At 34.0% G+C, this 24,438-nt stretch overlaps 1 protein-coding gene across 2 annotated transcripts in view; it reads left to right on the top strand.

Annotated features, from left to right (window-relative positions):
* LOC114328622 (probable cytochrome P450 49a1) overlaps positions 1–24,438 on the top strand; it is a 355,075-nt gene that overhangs the window by 24,230 nt on the left and 306,407 nt on the right. Inside the window, exon 1 of one of the 2 annotated variants that reach the window (XM_050654342.1) lies at positions 8,080–8,358. The exons of the other annotated variant lie outside the window; for it this stretch is intronic. The gene's annotated coding sequence lies outside the window, so the exon portion shown is untranslated. Of the gene's footprint in view, positions 1–8,079; positions 8,359–24,438 lie in introns of those variants that run through there. 2 annotated transcript variants of the gene reach the window in all.

Below are 24,438 nucleotides of genomic sequence, written 5' to 3'. Positions count from 1 at the left end.
TTAAGAATGAATGTTTTTCGTTTCTTATTGTCTTATAATTATCGTATGCCTCTTAATCTCGTATCTTGCTTGAACATGTATTTTAAGGGGGTTTATCCCAAAATTCCGACAGCCAAAATCCCGACGGCCAAAATCCTGACAAGCCAGAACCCCGACACGCCAAAATCCCGACATCCCAGAATCCCGACACGCCAAAATTCCTGACGGACAAAATCCCGACAAATCAAAAATCCCGCCAGATTTTCCAAACTATAATACATATTGACATTATTATCTATTTTTTATTTTTGTTACGTTACTGTATTATTTCAAACCATTTTACCATATACATATTAACAAAATACAGTGATGAGCGCGCTAATAACCGGCAAAATAACGCAAAAGATGGAAAACATATTAAGTTGTAAGATAAAAAGAAATGAAACTAGTAGAGTTGGGAAATTTAGCGACAAAAACCTATAAATTTACATTCTATTTATTCTTTCTCACCTTGACACGTATCAGAGGAGTAGGTATGTCAACTAAAATTGTCACTGTCACAGTGGCAGTTGCCAAATTCGTCCGATTAGAATAAAGGTGGGAAAAATAAATAGAATGCAAACTTATATGTTTTTATCGCTAAATTTCCCAACTCTACTAGTTTCATTTCTTTTTATCTCACAACTTAATGTTTTCCATCTTTTGCGTTATTTTGCCAGTTATTAGCGCACTCATCACTGTATATTACCAATCAATATTATTTCAGTCCATTTCAGTAAGTATAGCTTTTACATTATAAAATGAAGTGTTTAATAATTTTCTCTTTTAAAATACACAATAATTAGTACCCGTACGTGCCCGTACTTAGGTATTAGTAAGGAAGTTATTAAGTTTTCAATTTCAATACTTTATAATATGATTTGGTGCTGCATTTGAAAAGGAGACAATAAATATTCAAAATATAGAGGTCGGGATTTTAGCATGTCAAGATTTTGGTATGTCGGGATTTTGGCGTGTCGGGATTCTGGCGTGTCGGGATTCTTTTGTGTCGGGATTTTGGCCGTCGGGATTTTGGCTGTAGGGATTTTGGCAGTCGGGATTTTCGGTGCCACCGAATTTAAGTAAGCTTTTTTCTTTTCGTTACATGTTTCCTTCTTTTCTGTACAAAACCATGCAGCTCTTGTCTTTGAGAGCGATTTTTTTATTATTGCTCTGAATCGCAGAAATCCCATACTCTCTATTAGGCCTATATCCCGCGTACCAAAAAAAGTTTATTAATAGCAAGCTGAAAATTTGTTAATAGCTTAACGGTGTCCAGTCGGATAAACTTTGATGTATCGGAACACTAGAGCAGGGGAAGTTTTAATTGTAGAACGTGATTTTAATCGTACAAGTTTATGATTGTGAAAACTACTAGGTTGTTTTAAAGTTTATTCAATAGAAAACTTTATATAATATATGAAAAAATGTTTGCCCGACAAATATGTTGGACATTTTAATAAGTCCGACACGTAGAACATGTCAAATGACAGGAATTATATTGGTGGTACATAGCATAGCAGTCTGATTTTGGCATGAGAGTTTAATGAAAGGGTAACAAATCAATTCAAAGTTCGGTCCGACAAAATACATGGGACGTTTTCGTAGTCTGACGTTCGAAACCTCTAACCTGTTCCACAATTAAAACTTCTCCTGTTCCAGTGTTCCCGTACATCAAAGTTGGTCCGACTAGACACCGTTAAGCTATTTACGCTATTTCAGCTTATCTTCTTTAATTGGTGCCGTCTTCTTAGCGAAGGTTGGCGATGACTTCTGTAAAGTCTTCTCTGTTTTGGGCTTTTATTATTAGACTTTGAAAGTCTAATTCTGTCCATTCTTTGATGTTGCGCAACCAGGTCATTTGTCATCTCCCAAGGCAGCGTCGGCCTTCTAGAGAGAGAGACATACTTTATTGATACAATGTACCAAAAGGCCATCGACCGAAGTCTTTCAGCCAACATCGGCCTTCTATTTTTCCTTCTATAATAAGTTGAAGGAAGTTATACCTGTCGTGTCTAAATATGTGTCCTAAATAAGATGTTTTACGTTTCTTGACATTTTATGTGAGTTCAAGTTCTCTATTCATACGCCTTATTTCTTCTTCTTCATTTCTAGCTCGGTCGGTCCATGGAATTTCCAGCATACGACGAAATACCCAGGGGCGTAACAGAGGCCCCCGCAGCGTGAAGCTTGCGGGGGGCCCCAGTCGAGCAGGGGTCCCAACTTGTCGTCTGATATTATGTAAAAATCTGTCATAGTTACCTATATGATTTTACTTTGCGTGTTTCACTTTAAAAACGTAAATTTCTAAATAGGCGTATTCGGCAAGTGAGTCATCTCATATCTAGAAACTTAATCCTTTCCAGTCTCACGAACTTTTATGGGTGACGACAATAAACTATAATGCTTTGTACGTGACTATTGAAAGATTTGAGAATTGTAATTTGCCGAATTTTAGAACAATATTTCTAAATCTAGAAATGGGTTTTCTCTTTAATCTTTACCTACGTTTAGTATTTCGATACAATTATCCAGAGGCGTAACAGAGGCCCCCTCAGCATGAAGCTTACGGGGCCCCAATATGTCAAGTGCCTCATCTTGTTGTCTAATTTATGTAAAAATGTGTTGTTATATTATTTGCATACATACGGTTTTTAAACAGTGCAGTATTGAAAATGAAGTTGTGTGCACGAAGAAAGTTGTTCATCCCATAGAATAATACGAATGTAATCATTTAGTAACTTTTGTTCTATTTTATTCTATACCAATAAAGAAGAAAAAGATAAGTCGTCATAAACAATGCATGAATACACCAATAGCTCAGTAAATGATAGTTTTGGAGTGAAATTATCAGCGTCAAGCGTCACGACAGACGTATTTGCTTGATTATTTCATTCATATTAGATTCTGACCAATAGAAAGCTACAGAAATGTAAATTAAGGTGATAATTTTTGATAATATCCCGTCGTCAAGTATATTACGCCAGATGCCCTTCGTTGCTACGAAAAAATACATTCAGTGACATTAATGACAATTAATGTTTTAAAAGTTATAAAAGTGATGACGTTCAACCGTAAAATATTTTATATCAACTGTGTGTTTAACAGTACTAATTTGTACTTACATAAATAAATTACAATAAAATTTTGGTTTTGAACAGTTTTATTCATGAAATAATCGCAACAAATTGCACTCGATCTCTAAAATTAATATAGAATTTTAGAGCTCTTGTGCAATTACTACTGACAATTTGGATTTAGGTTCTAGTTACACTCCACTTCAAAGTTGGATTTATGCAAATTTTGAGGGAGTGACATCCCTCCTTGGGGTGAAAAACATATGTTTAAAATAAGTTCGGAAATGTATAAATTGACTAATTATAAGCAACTTTTGTTCTACAGAGTTTCTTTATCTATGTTTAATACTTTTCAAGTCATTGGCGAGTGAAAATGTTTATTTTTCAACAAAAAAACAACGTTTTCAGACGGGTTTTTCGCAAATAACTCAAAAATAAGTATTTATCGAACTAAATATTAGATATCGAAAAAATATTTGTAGCAAAAATTTAGCTTATTAGATACAAAAAAAAAAATGGTGTACTTATTCATGAAGTCTATCGACACAGTAAAATCACAGTTGAAGCTCATGAAAAATTATTCTTATTCGTATTCCAATTCCAACTCGAATATTTCAACCTGAAATAACCAAAAAATGAAGCAATTTTTGGGAAAAACTCATTACAACTTTTTTAAATGTTTCAAAAAAAAGGTTTATTTTTATTTTTTTATAAAAGTTTCTAGTGCCAAAACTATACGAGTTACGAGTTACGCCCAAAATAAAGTTGGCCCCTTTTTTGGTTAAAAAAAAATCGTGAAAATCTACCCCTATTTTGCACCCCAAATAAAAGTTATCATTAGCGCTTTACCATTTACTTTAAAATATTTATTGATTAGATACTGTAAGTTTGACCGGTTGGAAGTTCTTATTTTTGAAAAAATTTGGTTTCATAGTAAAAAAAGTTTTTTTATTTTGGAAAAATGCCTTTTTTTTCAAATTAACTTAAAAAGTATTAGTGATACGAAAAATCTCATAGAGTAAAGAAATGTAGGTCTTGCTCTTTTAAATATTTTGGCTTTATTTTGTTTTTCTGTAAGACAAAAATTGGTTAAGATATGGCTGTTTAAAATTTGCATATACTCGTAATTAGTGACTCGTTCAAGCCCTTTCAACTAAAACCCTTTTAAAAATAAGCACTTTGAACCGGTGAAACTTACAGGTCATACAAAAAAGTTAAGTAATTTGTAAGGCGATAATGATTAGTTTCATTTGGGGTGCTAAATAGGTGGAGATTTTCACAATTTTTTACCAAAAATGGAATTAACTGTATTTTGAGCGTAACTGGCTTAGTTTTGATGCTACAAACTTTTGTAAAAAAATAAAGCTTCTTTTAAACACTTTAAAAAAGTTCTAATAAGTTTCCCCGAAAAGTATTTCATTTTTTGGTTATTTCACGTTGAAATAGTTGACTTGGAATTTGACGAATAAGAAAAACTTTTCATGTGCTACAACTTTTCTTTTACTGAGTCGATAGACTTCATTTTTGTTTCATTTTTTATAAGCTAGATACATTTTTGCTAACAATATTCTTTTCGATCGAATACTTACCCTTTGAACTATTTACGAAAAATCGCCTAAAAACGTGGATTTTTTGTTGAACAATAAACATTTATACTCATAAATAACTCGAAAGGTCTTGAGTTGACCAATTCGGTGGTCATTGAAAATTATAAGGTATCGCCATATTTTACGTTGATTTACTGGGCTGTAACACATATAGGTATTTGTTACACATGTCGTATTTAGTAATTTTTTAAATGGGCCCCATTTCCAATTCTGCGGGGGGGGGGCGACGGAGTTTGTTACGCCGCGCCACTGGAAATACCCACATCTCAAAGCTCTCTAAACGTCATAACGAGCTGACTGTTAACGTCCCAGCTTCCACGCCGTGTAATCTTACACTATATACGTAACACTTTATCATGCGGTATCGTAGAGACAGATCAAGATAGCGAGTGAGTAACTGTTGCATCTTTAAAAAGGTGTTTCTCGCCTGTTCTATTCTACATTTAACTTCTTGTTATTGGTCTAAGGTTTCATGTATCCAACATCCTAGGTACTTAATCTTTTTCACTTGTTCTACAATATTGTTGTTGATTAGTATGTTTATAACTGGTGTGTGCTTTTTTGAAATTTCCATTGTTTTAGTAGAATCAGTATCGTGTGCTATGGGGATGATACAGTCCTGATTGCAGTGGATGAGGATGGCCTACAAAGACAACTTTATCGATTCTACCAAGCATGTCGACGACTCAACATGAACATATCAACGCAAAAAACAAAATAAATTACCATTGCGAAAGATCTAATTAGATATAATCTCGTGGTAGAGGGGAAACGCATAGAACAGCTAAACCAGTTCAAATATCTAGGTGTAGATTTATCAAGTTATCATCATCCGACCAGAGACCTAAGAGGACAAATAAACAAGGCCGCAGTCATGTCCGGATGTTTAGGAGATGTGGTCTAGAATAACCCATATATGAGAATGGACAGGAAAGTTAGAATTTATAAAACTTGAATCAGACCTGTTATGACCTGTGGTATTTAATCAAGAGAAGACACTAATAAAACCAAACGCATGCTACGAACAGCCGAAATGAAGACATTAAAGGGGCCTTTAGACGGGCCACTAAAATTGCACATTTTCGGCAATATTTAGTAGAAATATTGCTCAGCGATATTTGTGAAAACATATATATTTACGTATGGCCTGTCAACAATAATAAAAAATATTTACTGCAACATTTCCAGCCATGCTTGTTGCATTATATTTCCGTTTTAGATGAAATATACCTTTTTGAAATATTGACGAGACGAAGTCAAAAATAAAGATGTCCGACATTGTACAAGTTGCTGCGTCCTTAATCGTGCTACGACGATACAAAAAAAAAAAAGAAAAATAAAAAGCAGAAAATGTGGATACGCCCTTTTTTTAAGTAAACGCGAAACAATGAGTAATTTAACTATGGAAATAATGCTAAATAATTATTTGTTTAAGAATTTTACAAGGATATCAAAAAGTGATTTCGAACTATTGTTTTCACCCAATTTTGAAAAAATGTAAAAACGTTGAATTATCCACGTCCGTCCGTAAACACAATTCCTCCGTCATTATAATATGAACCAGTCAGAATGACAAATGAGCTGTCGAATGAAAACTATCATCCAAGGACTAAGACCTAGGTTTTAGAAATGTAACGAGAAGTACTGTTTTAAAGTCGCCGAAAACTACTAAAGACGAGAACAAATATATAGTACTTTCGGTTTTACGACTGTCTGTCCGTCCGTCCGCGAATATAACTACTCCGTTATTAATACAGATAGAATAGAATAACAAATGAGGTGTCGAATGAAAGCTTATAATCCAAGGATGGTATTAAATATTAGGATTTTGACCTCGGACTTCGGGTTTTCAAGTTTCAACCGAAAGTACCGTTTTGAAGTCACTGAAAAAGCGTAAGCGATATATTATTCGACGTGCCTTAGCTAGATGAGAATGTGTCCTTTCGGTTTTTATATCATTTCCGGTTAAAAAGTTCAACACGGAAGTGTCATATTATAGTCGCAGAAATAGTATATGTTTTGACGTCATTTCCGTTTAAACAATTATGACCGAAAGTTTAGTAAAATGACTCGAAATTAGTGAAATTGTACTTTATTCTAAAATTGTAAAGACAGGACCTCGTAACTGACAAATTTGCATAAAATGAGTTATGTACTTTGGTTTTTGCTTTAGAATAAGTGTAAGGGCACCTATTAACCAGCGGTTAAAGCTGGGAAAATTTCCGGAAGGTTTTAAATTATAGAAAACGGTACTACTAAACATAATAAGATACGCCCTAAATGAAAAATGATTCGGTTTTTTTGGTCTTCCGTAAAATCATCATCTTGGGGCCTAATGAATTCCTGGAATTGATAGGATATGCATTGACGTAAAGTTACACGAAGAGTTCAAATATCGACTTGCGGTTCTACTTTCGTCCACTTTGGGTGAAAATAGTAGTGAAACCTATGATTTACGAAGTCCAATTATTACTTATTATGTTTTCATTTGACCACACATTCATTTTTCTTTTTATGTTTGACAAATCCAAGTTAAATTTCAACAGAGTAGTCGAGCAACATGCAAGATTTTTCACAGCAGTTCGAACTTATCGGCAACGCATCAGCCACTAACTGCAATAGTGTTCAAATACCAGCAATATTTCGGCCACATGGCTCGGCCCTACAGCGATATTTTCATTAGAAGCTGCAATGTTGCCAGCAACATACCGAATATATATTGCCGGCAACATATTACTTTTAAAAACTAGTCCGTCTAAATGCCCCTTAAGAGCAATTGCAAGGAAGACAAGAAGGGATAGAATAAGGAACAACATCATCAGGGAGCAATGTGGCTTGCAAGATTTAGTAAGATGGGGTAGGCAAAGACGAAGAATGGTTCAATCATGTAAAAAGAATGGAGGAGCATAGACTACCAAGAATTGCGCTATAAGGAAAACCAGAAACCAACAGGCAAACGTCCACCGGGGAGACCACCAAAAATATGGGAAGATAGCTGGCAGTCTACCTCTCAAGAAATACTTCAACGTCGGAATTAACAGATTGACAGATCTATAACAAGTATAAGAAGAAGTCCATTGTTTTAGTTTTTTTACACTCACCTTAAGGTTAAGACCATATAGTTCTCCTTCTCGCACTACTTTGGTTAACAGAATTTGTAGTTCTTCTTCACTGCCAGCTTGTTATAATAAACTTTTTTTTGGTACGCGGGATCCAGGCCTATCACGAAAGTCGCCGCTACCTGTTACCACATTAAATTTGAAACAGCAGCGTCGGATATACATATCTTTATTGTTTGATTACTGAACTCAAAACTTTCTCTCTTGGACGCGATGAATAAGAAATGAAATAATTTACAAATGCGAGTACTTTTATTTTCGTTTGGTAACTCTTCGAAAAAGGTTGCTGGATCGTGGTTTAAGACTAAATTGCGACGTGTCGGTTGTTGTTTAATGATTTTTGTGAATACCTATAGCGTACTTTGAATTTTATGGAATGCTTTTGAAACAGTACCTACTACTACTAGATACTGACTTAGGGCGTGTGGAATGTTAGTTTTGTTACGGTTACGTGAACACAAGATTTCGATTTCTTTAGCGGTGGAGTGACGTGTTTTATGTTAGAATGAGAATTTTCTTTTATTTTTATTTAAAAAGGTAAGATTTTCCAATTAGCACCTGACATAAGCACCTGACAAAATGTATTAAATATATCTAGAATAACTTCTTTTAGTTCATCCCATACACAAGAATAATAACAAAAATATTTTTAAAAAGTATGCCCAAAATCATTTCTTGTTTCATAATCTTCTAAAAACTAGTATGGCATCAAGTGGAAATAATCAAACCTTTTTTATATGAATGTGTCAAATGTCAACATTTTGCATATGCCAAATGTCAAATGTCAAACTTCTTAGGTATTTATTTTGGTAGTTTCCTTTCTACTTCTTCAAGTGTCATCTCCTCGACGGAGGCGGCAATCATCATAGCTATTTGGACTTTAGAGACGACTGCTCTGAACAGTTCATTTGATGTACATCCGTACCATTCTGTCGGGTTGCGCAGCCACGATATTCTGCGGCTCCCTTTGCTTCTTTTTCCTTGAATCTCCATGTGTAATATATCAGAGATATTCTAATTTTCTTGTTTTGATGGTATTTAAGATTTCCATTTCTTTATTCATCTTTCTCAGAACCTCCTTGTTTGTGACGTGTTCTGTCCACGATATTTTCAAAATTCTTCTGTACACACACAAATCGTCGAGCAGACGTCGTGAAAACGTAGCACCTAGCCAACCTAACTCTTAGCTCTAACTTCAAATCTCTTGTGTAGAACACTTTTCTCATTTTGTTAAAATTTGCCCTAGCATTTTATATTTTAATTTTGATTTCCTGTAAGTAATCACCTGTGGAGTTAATCATTGTTCATACATAAGATGTACATATTGGTCTACTCGTTCGACATTGGTTCCGTTTATGAAGAGATTCTCGTTATTTCTTTGAGTTTTCGATATTCTTATAAATTTTGGCTTCTTGACGTTCATTGTTAGACCGTATATTTGTCCAAACTCCGCTAGTGTGGTCACCACCCTCTGAAGATCCCCAATATTTTCGGCTAAGATGACAGTGTCATGCGCATATCTAATGTTGTTAATGGGCATGGGAACTCCATTTACCTTTATTCCAGCTGTTTTACCTTCAAGAGCTTTAAAAAGAATTGGCGACAACACGCATCCCTGTCTCGCCACACGTCTGATTTTATTTATTTCCCCTGACAGTTTTCTTTACCTTCTTTCTATGCTGATCTCAAAATATAAAACTTCTTCTTCTTCTTTTTGTATAGGCATGACTCTGTCTGTTTTTTTCAATGTGCCTCTAGTAAGTTGTCTTTCCATCGTTTTCGTGGTTTTCCCACTGATCGTCTTCCTATTGGGGAACCGTCTCTCGCTGTCCTGGCTATCCTATTTGTTGTCATTCGGCTTATGTTGTCATTCCATTCTATTCTTCTGTTTCTTACCCAGTAATTAATGTTATACACGTTGCATCTACGTCGTATATCTGTACTTCTAAGCTCTGTCCCATAGAGTCTTACCATTGATTTTTCGAAGGGTTTTCATATCCGCTGTTTAGAGCAATATTTTTGTCATCTCTGTGTCGGGTCGTGTTTCTCCCGCGTATGTCATGATTGGTCTGATGACTGTTTTGTAAATTCTGCCTTTCATTTCTTTTCCGATATTTTTATTTCTCCATATTATGTCATTCAGGCAACCTGCGGCTCTGTTTGCTCTATTAACTTGATCTTCCACTTCTGTTTCGAGCCTTCTGTAGCTAGATAGTGTGATGCCTAGGTATTTAAACTCCATCACTTGTTCTATTATCTGACCTTCCAGCTCCAATTTACATCTTATTGGATCTGCTGTTATAACCATGCATTTTTTTTTGAGGAAATTAACATGTTCAGTTTTCTGGCGATTATGTTGAATTGGTGCAGCATACGTTGTAAATCATCTTCACTTTGAGAGATTAGTATTGCATCGTCCGCATAGCAGATTATTTCAAGTTGTTTTTCTCCCATTTGGTATCCCTTTTTAGTTCTTACTTTTTTTATTATTTCGTCCATGATTAGGTTAAACAATAAAGGACTCAAGGAATCCCCCTGTCTTATCCCATTGGCGGCTTCAATTGGTCAGTTAATTCATCGTCCACTTTTACTTTTATTGTGTTTTTCTGGTAGATGTTTTCGATCGTTTTAATTATTCCTAGAGGTACCTCTCTCGAGTATAACAAATGGATAACGTCCTTTAATATGACCCTGTCAAATGCTTTCTTAAGGTCCACGAAACATAAATATGCCGGTTTGTTGTATTCCAACGATTTCTCTTGAACTTGCCTCATTATAAATATAGCGTCAGTGCATGACCTTCCCGACCTAAAACCTTGTTGTTCTTCTGCTAATGTTATAATTTCATTCAATTTGTTTGTTATCACTTTGGTTGTTAATTTTAATGTTGTTTTTAATAAGTTAATTCCTCTGTAATTCTCCGGGTCCGATTTGTCTCCTTTTTTGAAGAGAGGTATTAGGATGCTTGATCTCCATTCTTGTGGTATTCTGTTTTGTTCTATTATTGTTTGTATTAATTTTAATAGTTGTTTAGTTAGATCTTGTCCTCCGTACTTTAGGAGTTCTTTCGATATTCTGTCCTCTCCTGGAGATTTCTATTTTTTAATTTTCTTAATGCTTCCTTTACCTCTCCCTCCTCGATGTTTATTTCTTCGTTTGTTGTAACTTCAGGTGTTGGTGGTTCATTATCGCCTCCTTTAGCAAATAGAGATCGGAAGTAGTCTGCCCATGTTTTATTCTGAATGTGTTTCGCTTTTATTAATTCGGTTATCTCCTTTCTTTGCCCAAAACGCTCTTTTGCTCCTTTCTTTAACGCTACAATTATTTTCCTATTCGCTGTATTGATATTAAATTATTAGAAACCTTAAAAGTTAACGACATTAACCTCTGTCAAATGTCAATATATGTGAAGGTCACATTTCAAACGAATTTGAATTAATTATATGGTACGTTTTGTATAATAATCGGCTGAGTGATGACGTAGCATCGCACGTTTCTTATAATAAAAACATTATATTATATTCTTTATGCTACATGTTATATATATTATATTCTTTATGTATTTTAGTAGGGATGGCGTTATTAGTCTTTCTTCCTTGCTTGCCCTTTTTCTATGAATCCTCTAGAATTGCTTCTTCTCCAAATGTGTGCCAATCCAACAAGACAGTAACCAGGTAGTTGAAGAACATTTCAAATGAGGTATCACTCAACCCCTCTTTCTGTTAAAGATTTTGGAGTTTGAGTCGACCTGCGCTAGAAGGTTGATGTAATTTAGTTGAAAACTTGTCTACAAAATGTCCCCCTCACACATATGTACATTTGACATGTTTTTGCATATTTTTAGATCTTTTATAGGGACCAAATTATAGAAGGTGGTACCTTTTCAAATTGACACACTGTATAAATTCAGTATAAAGTAAACTATGCATGATTCTTACACTAATAATAATTTACAGTACCCTCGTATTGTGATTTGAAATCGTCAGAAAGATAAATGTAAATGTAAATTTAATACCGTTTACATCATTTCAATTATGATAAATCAATTTTTTCATTGCTTGCCGAATTATTAGATGACGCTAAAGTGCTGTAACATAATCGTTTCCATATCATTATGCTTTCACTTATTTGGTAGCCAGTTACAACATAGAAGATAAGTTTTCTAATTTTTACCAAAGGCACGGTTGTAAAGATTATTTAAAATTCTACATCGAAATGATATAATTTATTATCGGTTTTTTAACACGTTCGGTGCCCATGACGCACTAGTAGCGCCACGACGCGCGACGGTGTTATCAAAGGTACCGATGACGCATAAGTGGCGTCAGTAGTACTGTGTTACTAAATGGACGATTTAAGTAGGTGGTATAACCACCAATTTAATAGTTTAGTGGCGCTTGTTCAAGATGGGCACCGAACATGTTAATATATGTATATCTAATGTGTGCGCAAAGTATGAAAACATAAAGATATCCGTGACAACCCGTATGATATAACAAAATGCTGCTTATGTATATTGATTATAGATGGACCAGCGATTACAAATTTTATATTTTCGACGTTGCCAAATGTACAGTTTCTGAGATATACGGATAATATGCGTATATCTTGTTAATGAACAATACTGATCAATAATATGTATAAATTAGTAAAAACATTGTTATTACTTACAACCGTTGATATTATCAAAAAGAGAAAATAAAATGGGTCACTTGATATTTGTTAAAGTTTAAGTTCTAATGGCGTATTCATGTTCAGCGACTTCAAAAACCTTCAAGTAATATGTTTGCATCAATTTGGTGTCGATAACCCTCGAACCTCCAGCTGACGTGCTTTAGCAGTGACCCTGGGCACCAGGTATTCCGGGTGGTCGGTTCTGATGGCGTATTCGTATTCAAGGACCCCAAAAACACCCGAATAACAAAATCTGGCCCTTAATACACCTCTTTTGACATGTTTATGCACTTTTGGATCCATTTCATGCATTTCGACCCATTTTTGGACATAATGCAAAATGTTGCAAATTTCTAGGTATCTTGGTTGCTGGACAACAAACAATCTTGACCACGAGGTCGAAATCCGTCCCCTTTTCAAAGAATAAAAAAATTCCTCAATGTGCATTAAATCACCTTGAAAACTGGTCGAAAGCTGTGGGATTGCAATTCTCTACAACCAAAACTAAATGTATTTTATTTTCAAAAAAACGGCAGTCTACAACTCCAGATCTTCAGTTATATGGAAACAACTTAACTTATGTGGAACACTTAAAATTTCTAGAAATGATCTTTGATAAAAAACTATCTTGGAAGTACCACATTATGCACATTAAACAATCTTGTCAATCTGGTCTTAATTTAATGCGTACACTGTGCAATCGTAATTGGGGCTCAGATTGTAAAAGTTTGATTCTTATTTACAAATCTCTAGTACGATCCAAACTCGATTATGGATAAGTTGTATACTCATCTGCAAAGAAGGCACTTCTTGCTCAACTAGAAGTCATATAAAATACAGCATTAAGAATAGTAACAGGAGCATTCTGTACTAGCCCCATTAATAGTTTACAATGTTTAACCGGAGAACCACCTTTAAATTTCCGAAGAATGTCCTTGTCATTAACCTACGCATCATCCATATATACAATAAAATCGCATCCCACTTTCCATCACACTATTGCAGAATGATTCAAAGAAACTTATGTAAATAAAAAAAGAACGAACCCTCCCTTTTACGAGAGAATCAGAAGATATCTCAGAAGAGAGAATAAGCTTGAAACCCCCCATGCAACAATTATTCAATATTTTCTCAACATACTTGCTTCTTTCCCAGATCATTGTCATATTTATACAGATTCATCTAAGACTGCTGATGGTGTGGGATCGGCAGTTGTAGATTCAAACACTATATTACAATTTAAATTATCTTCCACTTGCAGTATTTACTCTGGAGAACTATATTCAATTCTGCAAGCCCTCATTCATATTCGTACTCAAAAAATTCCAAAATCTGTCATAATTACCGACTCTCTCAGTGCATTACATACGATAGAACAGTTATATACAAGTAATCCTATAAGTATTTTAATACAAGAACAAATACCTTTACTAAAGAACACGATGCAGCAAGTAGGCTTTATATGGGTTCCATCACACATTGGACTTCAAGGAAACGAAAAAGCAGATTTTCATGCCAGAGAAGCAATACACAGTGCGTCTTCAGTGATAGTGAACTTAGTGCCTGTTTCCGATTACAAATCATTCCTTAAAGGAAAAGTGATAAACAAATGGGAAAACGAATGCAATCTTTCGCAATCAACTCTCCGCACAATAAAGCCCTCAATTGAACCTTGGTGTGAGATAGACTTGAATCGCCAGCTATTTGTGAAGCTAAATCGTTTACGCTTAGGGCATAGCAGACTTACTCACAACTACCTAATCTCCAAATCAAATCGCCCTATTTGTGACCTGTGTAATTGCGACATCAATGTACCACATATATTAATAGAGTGTCCCAAATACATTAGTGAAAGACAAAAACACTTAATACCTATCAGTATAAAAGCAGTCTTAGGACCACACTGTAAGCTTACACATTTGTTTAATTATTTGAAAGACATTAATGTTTTAAAAAAACTCTAACCACTGTTAACATTTTATAAACCCCATTCTTAATTTGTAAATTATGATACTGTTACCTAAATGTGAACTTATGTATTAATCAAAATGCTATTAGATTTAAGTAACCATATGTATCAATGATAGTACAGCTAATAACCCAGAGTTGTTGACGCTGTTAACAATAAAATAAAAAAAAATCCTAATAAATTCTACCTTATCGTTGTAAAAACATTATTTTATTCCATATTGCTGTACGGAGTGGAAACATGGACTCTCGCAATTACAAGTATTAGACGTATAGAAGCCTTTGGGATGTGGGTTTTTCGAAGGATGCTAAAGATCTCTTGGACAGAGCACATGACCAACAACGAGGTGCTGAGAAGAATGGTGACTGAGAGAAAACTCCTAAATATTGTAAAAACAGAAAAACGGGTTATCTATCCTCCGTTTCACGGACACCTTTCAGTACAGACTCTTACGAAGAATAGTGTTGCCAACCACAGATTTTCAAATCAAGATGTTTTGGACTTCTGGTATATTCTATTTAGACCGACTTTAAGTTCGTCTACTTAAATCCGGCGACACTGAGCTGCAAGGTTCCATAAGCTTTATATAGGGATATGCTGCTCGCACTGCCAAGTGACTGCGAAACGCAGAAGAGGACATATTTACAGAGGAGAAAAATACAACGTTATACGACGCATAATGGAAGGAAAATTGGAAGGAGAAAGAGGTCCAGAAAGAAGAAAATGCTCCTGGCAGAAGAACGTAAGAGACTAGACAGTCATAGGCACACATTCGATACTAAGAGCCGCTCAAGATAGAGAGCACTTTGCTGTAGTTATAGCCAACCTTCAGTAATGGAGAAGGCACCTTAAGAAGAAGAATGATTTTAAGACTAGGTTGAATAAATTCGTTGATAGCGGATCCCCTTGTTTTAAACCTCTATTTACTGTGAATTATCTTGAAAAGCTTTCTTCCATTGTTATCCTATTTTTTGTCTTTCTGAGCGTCATTCTTATTAGTCTTATAAGCTTTGCTGGTATTTCTAATGTTCTCATGGCCTCATATAGCATTATTGTAATCTAAAGCTTTTATAAAATCCACAAGGAATAGCTATTTGTATAACAAGGGAGGAAAGTGATACTTTTCTTCCTGAAAATTGCCCGACGCGTCTCGGAGGGCAGTAATCATTCAAGGGAGGAAAAGGCACTTTACTCCCATGTTATACATATGGTTTTTCCACCTTCCTCAAATAACAAGTCATTTTTTCATTTTTACTTAATTTATTTATGTAACTAACCAACAAAATTTATTAGAACTAAAACTAACAAGTAGGTACAATATAACTGTCAACTGTCAAATATAAGTCAAATTAATAATGTTAACATTGTAAAATCAAAATAACAATTTACTGTTTTTTACCATTCTGCAAAATACAGGGTGTTTTATAAATAAACTTTAAAATGTAGAAACTTACGTAATAGAAAATAGATATTGTACAGGGCGTCAATAAGTTATATTTCAAGAATGAAATGCCATGACGTCACTTTTACTTTTCCTCCCTAGGGAGGAAAAGTACAACTTTGCTCCCTACAATCAGGTCCGGAAAAGTATACTTTCTGTAGAGGTAGGTGGAAAAAAAGTTTTCCGGTAGCTGGCTGTATAACATAGGTATATCACAAAAAATCAATTAAAATCCTTTATAAAAGGTATTTAATTTATTAAAAATTCCCTTAAAAGGGCTACCATTGTGGTGACCGGTACTTAGTCATGTATTATTTATAACATCCATGTTATTTCAAACAATTGTTGTCAATGTATCCATGACTGTATCAATTTAAAGGGTATTTGCCTATATTTTTTCAATTTTGGTGGCTTAGTATGTGAACATCCTGTAAGTATAGCCTAAACTTTTTTCAACCTTAGTCAACATTTTAAAAATTTTGCATTAAATTCACAGGTTATATTTATTTTAGATTCAGCACTGATGATGATCTGTATTCAGATCGAGAACGTTCTGGGAAAGGCGCAAAATGTCGCCTGTCAAAATTTTCAATGTATTTTAAATGTATTCATTCTTTTCGAATTCTGAGAAAACTAATAAATATTTTTGAAAAATTTAAACGCAGAATGAAAGATTACGTTATTACCGAGGGCCGAAAGTCCCTTAGAGTAAATAAAAAGTTTCTTTTGAATGAAATATTTGCAATTAAACATCACACTAAATTTTCTCTTCTATTTTTAGTCCGTTCCTTAACGGTAAAATATTGCAAAACCTCTAAATTTTAAAGAACCGCTTGGATTGGCGTGAAATTTGGCATACACATAGCTAACAAGTCAAACAAAAAAAGTGATATTGTGCCGATATGTGCTTTTGCCCTGGGGGTGGTTTTCACCCCCTTTTGGTGGTGAAAAAATATTCGTCCAAAAAAGTCAGGAAATGGATAAACTGGCTAATTTTAAGCAACTTTTGTTCTATAGAGTTTTTTCACTAAGTCAATACTTTTCGAGTTATTTGGCAGTGAATATGTTCATTATTTCAACAAAATAACCACGCTTCTAGACGGTTTTTCGAAAATAACTCAAATAGTAAGAATTTTGTCGAAAAAACATTCTTAGCAAAAATATAGCCTGTAAAAAATTTTAAAAAATGGTGTATATATCACGTCTCTACACCTAGTAGAAGCAGAGTTATAGCTAATGAAAAATAGGTTCATATTCGTCAAATTCCAAATGAAATACTTTAACGTGAAATAACCAAAATTGAAGCACATTTCGGGGAAAACTCATTACGACTTATTTAAAGTGTTAAAAAAATCTTCATTTTTGTTTTATAAAAAAAATTTCTAGCATCAAAATTAAACAAGTTACGCTCAAAATAAAGTTAGTCCCTTTTGGTTTTGGTAAAAAAATCGAGAAAATCACCCCCTAATTAGTATCTTAAATGAACTTAATCGTTACGACTTCACAAGTTTCTTGATTTGTGTATATATTGTTTATATGATCTGTAAGTTTCATCGGTTCAAGGTCCTTATTATTGAAAGGGCTGTAGTTAAAAGGGGTTGAACGAGTCACTGATCACGAATGTATGCAAATTTAGAAACATCAAATCTTAATCAATTTTTGTCTAACAGAAAAACAAAAAAATACATGACATTCAGAAAAGCAAATCTGACTTATTTTGTTTTTCGATATTTTTAGTATCTCTAACAATTTTAAGTTATTTTGAAAAAAAGCATATTTTTCAAAATTTTAATTTTTAAAAATTTTACTTTGAAACCAAATTTTTTCAAAAATAAGCACTTTGAATCGATGAAACTTACAGATCATATAAATACAACATAAGTAAAATAATTTGTGGAGCGGTAACGATTAATTTCATTTAAGTTGCTAATTAGGGGGTGGTCTTCCCGATTTTTTTTGCAAAAACAAAAGGGACCAACTTTATTTTGAGCCTAACTTGCTTAAATTTAATGTTAGAAACTTTTTGTAAAAACAGAAATAAAGCTTTTTTTAAACACTTTAAAAAAGTTAAAATGGGTTTTCCCCAAAAAGTGCTTAATTTTTTGGATATTTCACGTCGAAATATTCTATTTGAAATTTGGTGAATATGAATCTATTTTTCATTGCCTATAACTCTGGTTCTACGAGATTCAGAGACCTAACGCGTACACCATTTGTTTTACTTTTTTATAGGCTATATTTTTGCTAAGAAAGTTTTTTCGACAAAATACTTACTTTTTGAGTTATTTGCAAAAAACCGTCTAAAAATGTGGTTATTTTGTTGAAAAATGAACATATTCACTCGCAGATAACTCGAAAAGTGTTGACTTGGCGAAAAAGCTCTATAGAACAAAAGTTACTTAAAATTAGTCAGTTTACCCATTACCGGACTTATTTTGGACATATATTTTTTCACCCTCAAGAGGGGGTGAAAGCCACTTCCAGGGCAAAAGCACACATCGGCACACTATCACTTTTTTTCTTTGACATGTAAGCTATACGTATGCCAAATTTCATGTCAATCCAAGCGGTTCTTTAAAATTTAGAGCAAAAACCGTGAAAGAATGGACTATTTCACCCCTGTAACTTATTAAAATAAACGTTCTAGAAGTTTTCAGGGACTTTCTGCCCTCGGTAATAATGTAATCTTTCATTCTGCCTTTAAAATTTTCAAAATATTTATTAGTTTCCTCAGGATTCGAAAAAAATGGATACATTTAAAACACACTGAACATTTTGACAGGCGACATTTTGCGCCCATGCCCTTAAGGGAATTTTTAATAAATTATATAGCTTTTATAAAGGATTTTAATTAATCTTTTAAACAAATAGTGAAGAGCGAAACAAATATATAATATTAAATCTTTCTAAGCCTTCTTCTTATTTAAGCGCCGTATCTCAATCCGAGATTGGATTCATCATCATTATCTTTACTCTATCTACAGCTGTTCTGAAGAGTTTATAGATCTGTATTTTAAACCAGTCCGTTAAATTCTTCAAAAATAATCCTTCTTCCTATCTCCTTTCTTCTCTTATCATTCCCTGTATTATTAGTCTTAGCATTTCATATTGCTGTCTCATCATTACGTGTCTCAGATATTGTAACTTTCTTATTTTTATTGTGTTTATTATTTAGTATTCTTTGCTCATTTCTCGCAATACTTTTTAGATTCGTTTTCTTCTGTGAACTCGAAGATTTAAATAACTCTAATATATTCTTGCTTCAATGTCCAGCTTACAAATCCATATTGCAGTCTCGAAGACCCATAGCATCATAGAGCTCTTACTCTCAGTTCTAATCTAAGATGTTTGTTACAGAAAATTGTTTTCATTTTTACACATTTCTTGCTATTTCTATCTCAGCCTTTATTTCTGTTCTCTCTCTCTCTCTCTCCTGTCGTTTCCCCATTACTGAGGATCGTGATTTCTTCCAATATTCCTAACAATGTTTCTCCATTGGTCTCTATCTTCAGCTGCTCTAAGAGCTTCGCAGAATGAGTTTCCAGCTGAATGCTTTATTTGGTCAGACCATCTAGTTGGTGATCGTCCTCTTGATCTTCTCCCCGGAACGAGGACTATTTCTTTTGTCTTATCATTATTGTCTGAAATCCAGGTTCCTAGGTACTTGTATTTATCAACCCTTTCGATTAGTACATTTCCCAAATGTATATTTGTTTGTATATTTGTTTTCTTAGTTATTATCATGTATTTGGTCCTTTTATATTCATTTTTATTCCATATTTTTCACAGAAACTGTTTATTTTGTTTAGTAGTAATTGGAGTTGTTCAGCAGAGCTTTCTATAATCAAGGTGCACATGTCTACTATAATGTCTAATGTCTACAAGAATAAAAAACCGCTAAACGCCGTAAAAATGAGTGGCGCATACAATACAAAAGATCTGATATGAATATTACGTGGCTCGAGAATATATTTTCATTTTGATGCAAAATAAAATTTTAGTTTTATTTTAAAAGATTTTTTCATAATATTTGCTAAATTTGAAGTAAAACGACAAAAGAGTAACTTTGATACAGTTTGAATTTTGAAACTCTTTTGTGGCGCGTTCACTTCAAATTTAGCGAATATTATGGAAAAATATTTTAAAATAAAACAAAAATTTTATTTTGCATCAAAATGAAAATACACTTTGGCGCCACGTAATATTCATATCAGATCTTTTGTAGCTGGATTATTGTATGCGCCACTCATTTTTACGGCGTTTAGCGGTTTTTTATTCTTGTATCAGGAGTTTTTCAAAGTTTTTTTATAAATTAAATGTATGAAGTTGAATGCAATTTTTCTCGATTACACGTTAAGCTTTAAAATGGTCGCCTTTGTCGCATTATCTTCCAAATGATCTAGTGTCTATCGAATGTACACTAGATTTTTTTCTATTCGAAATAGATTGAAAAAAATATTGGGATGGCCGGTTAATGAACTCGGATTGCCCGTTCCGAGATCAAATTTAGCGTCGTAACCACTACAACTACATAAACCATTTTGGGAATAATCGTTAATTTTATTATACTTTTGTAGCTTAATAACTTCAAAACGGCTTAACCTATTTTGATCACTAAACATGAGTTTGAAACGTATTGACAAGTAGTATCTGATGCATCTAAGGTCAAGTATGATAACTGAAGCTATTACAGGAATTATTGAGTTTGAAAAACCGTTTTTCCCATAGGAAATAGATTTGATCATATTTATGAAGCCTATAACTTAAAAATTCAAATTTTTCCGGATATAAGGTGTACAACGTCAGATTCGATTCCTGGATAACCGTCAGATTCGTCTAGAGTCCTTCTACAAACGCTTAGTAATTGGCGCAATTTGTAGGTTGAAATTTTGAGTAATTGTACAAAAACCAAAATATTCAAAGTTTATTTTTTAAGTTTTTCGACGATACTGAGCCGTGTGTATGTCTGATCCTGACGTCTTAGACACCATTTGAAAGCTTAACTCAACACTGTTGATTTGATGTATTTGCGGTTCTCCTGTCTCTTCTTGAACCGAAGATATATACCCCCAAAAAATATGCCATTTTGTACCTACCAAGTCCTATAGCTGGCTTATGGGTGGTCAAAAGTCACAAGCTACACCGGTTCTGAATCGGCCCTGACCCTCTCTTGAAACACAGAAAAAAAAAATTCAGATCGGTTTAACTTTTCCAGTCACATACTCATATCCACAAATATTTTCCCTTTTTTAAATAGAAATTAAGTCATATTTCTGAGCTGGGTAACTTTTGAATGGTAAGTATTAGGGTGGGCCGAAAAAAACTTTTATTTTTTTTTAAGTTGTAATACCGCGGAAAACTTGCGAATTATAATTAGAAACAAAATAAAAATTTTTTTTTCAAAATCCGTTAATGTCTTCCGGTCCCGCATTAGCCTTAAAGTTTGACTATTTTTTAAAAAAACTTCATTTTTCTTATTTTGTGAAAATTTTTTTTTATATTTATTTTTTAACGTAATAGTTATTTATGCGTTGAGATAGACCCTAAGAACATTTTGTTTTAATTTGATTGTGATTACTGGATATCTTCCGGTCCCGCATAAGCTTTAAAATATGCCGAAATGTTGAAATTTCAGCATTTTTTCGTATTTTTGGAATTTGATAATTAATTGTTTTTTAAAAGTAATAGTAATCGTTTATATTCACACAAACCTATTGTAGGGAATTTAGGAATACTGCCAAGTTCAGTCATCATTTCCCGGTTGCGTAACAGATTAATAAAACTAACGTGCCAGAAAGATTAGAGCAGCTACCGGGCGGACGGTGATTGGTAATTGATTGGTAATTGAATTATATTTAAGGAGGCCCGTCCAAGGGGCAATTTGCCTGCTCCACTTTAATGAGCTGCCGTTCCGGCACCTCTTTGAACATCTAGATGGCAAAACAATCGGGCCTAGTACTTCAAGAGGACCAATCGGTGAAAAACTTGTTGCCTGTCAAAAACTGCCGGTAATTAACTTCCAGTCTATAGATTGTCAGATACCGGAGGTAGACAGAAAGGTTCTCAGCAAGGATCAACAGTACCTACTTGATATCTCCACTGCGATAAAATCTGGGACATGTAAAGGGGATTTGTCTGTACGAGATCCCGGACACTTATCACACTCGAGGTGGTTGACCAAAGCAAATAGAACTTTGCGACTTTACATAAGTGAAGAAAACCCCTCACCTGAACTTCAAGAGCTAGTTTTGTTTATCTTGAAATCGTATATGTCAATGTGGTTTGCTATCAAAAAAAGCAAAAACTTTACAGATGGTCCAAAGCTTATTTACCAAGCAATTGAATCAACGAGATATTTGCCCGAGCCTTTCCTTGCTGTTATAAACCGAGTAATTGAGCGAAATGGTTATTTTTCCCACCCCGAAAATTTGATGTTGGCAATGATTGAGGACGACAATAAACTGATAAGACAGCTCGGACTTCGTCGAATTCTAAAGGCAAGGCAAATAGATTCAAAAAGGAAGAAAGTAAGGACATTCACACCGCCGAAAATCAACTTTGATGCTCAAGAGTACTCAGATATTGTCAACTGGATGAACTGCGCCTTATCTTCTCCCCCACTGTTGGCCAAGGTCAGTGATGAAGAGATAAAATCGTACATCAACAGTGAGTCCATCCCTAACTGGAACATTAATTACAAGAAATTCCCAGTTCACATACAGGCAGTTGAGCGTTGTGTGAAACTAGTGACGGAAGCTTCGGGCAGAGTTTGTGGCGCTGACGCTAGAGACGGATTTATCAGAAGTACTCTACTGTCACGATCAGCCATGCCAGACTTCGCCAGTAAATCAGATTTCAAAGTACCTTCTTCAGCTACAAAATAGAGGCAATAATGCAGACAATTAACTAATAATTGTATATTGTACTTTTTTTATAATAATACAGATATAACTTGAAAGGTTCAATGCTCGTTGTTATTTATAATCCCTATTATGTCACTCAGTCATAACTAAAAAAATTCTGCTTGTATAATTAGGCTTATTTAGCAACCAGAAGTGTTTTTTAAAAAAATATCGTTACTGGAACGATTTAAAACTAATTAAACATAAGAAAAAAAATTCACTGTAAATTTCCAATATTTTGGCATATTTTGGAGCTTATGCAGGACCGGAAGATATCCAGTAATCACAATCAAATTAAAACACAATGTTTTTAGGGGCTATCTCAACGCATAAATAACTATTACGTTAAAAAATAAATATAAAAATTTTTTTCACAAAATAAGAAAAATGAAGTTTTTTTAAAAAATAGTCAAAATTTAAGGCTAGAGCGGGACCGGAAGATATTAACCGATTTTCAAAATTTTTTTTTTATTTTGTTTCTAATTATAATTCGCAAGTTTTCCGCGGTATTACAACTTAAAAAAAAATAAAAATTTTTTTCGGCCCACCCTAGTAAGTATAACCGATTTTCAAAATTAGACATGCGTTGGAAAGGTAATGATCAGTATATTAGAAGCCGCAAATATCGGACTTAAATTTTCGAAGTTTTTGGGAGTTTTGGGGACGAGAACGAAAAACAGGCCCTAAATAGGAAGGGCCATAAAATCCACACCTTTGGACCAAAATGGATGGTTGATATATGAATGGGTGAGTCTTTTTCTGAACTTTAAGGTGGGAGTTGGTACAATTTTCAATTCTGTCAGATTTAGAAAATAGAAAATTTCGTGTATATAATATAGTGTCGCGTGCAGGAGGTGTGGGTGTGCGGCACTGGCGAGAATTGCGGTTCTCTGGTAATAAGGTTTCATCATTTACGGATTTTAAGCTTTTCTAACCTTAATCCTTTTTGAGTTTAATGAAACGAATAGTTCCTGAAGATTAAGAACTAAAGACTTGGTATTCATCAGATTGTATGTTTTATTTGTTATTAATGCTTTTCGGATTCAATAGACATTTATTATTTCAGTGGCGCACCTAGAATTTTGGTCTGGTGGGGGCGGTTTGGCTTGGGTACAGAAATTTTTTTTGTATTGTTTGTGAAAGACAAGTTACGCTTTCCTTCTATTCTTTATATATTTTTTATATGCCCTGGGAGGGGTTTTGGGGTCAAAACAGTGGGTGCGCCACTGTATTATTTAGATGTATTTGCTAGTTAAAGGTCTCGGTTACAACAAGAACGATTAGGTACATTAATTTCTGTAAGCTGAGTAAAAGCCAACCTTGGTGAAGTCATGCTAACTAACCTTCATGAAAATAAAGAATAATACCTAATATATTTGGGAAGTTGTGCAAGGTTTCATTTTTAAAGAATTTTTAATAATTTGAGAAGTGTTAGTGAAATACTTATTAGTATGTGTATTAATGTCTAACGAGCTTTAAGGTCACAACCAATACTAAGGAACTAGTTTTGCAACAGCAATTTGGCTTGTTGGTACACTCTGTCTCAGGCATTTCGAAATCTGGAGATAATGACCGAGACCTTAGATTTAATGGTTTTGGTAAATACAATCATATTTGAAATGTTTTTGATT

This window comes from Diabrotica virgifera, chromosome 6 (assembly GCF_917563875.1).
Source record: "Diabrotica virgifera virgifera chromosome 6, PGI_DIABVI_V3a".
In the NCBI taxonomy this organism is placed as follows: Eukaryota; Metazoa; Arthropoda; class Insecta; order Coleoptera; family Chrysomelidae; genus Diabrotica; species Diabrotica virgifera.
The sequence above is the reverse complement of the archived record's forward strand: the minus strand, read 5'-3'. Positions and strand labels throughout refer to the sequence as shown.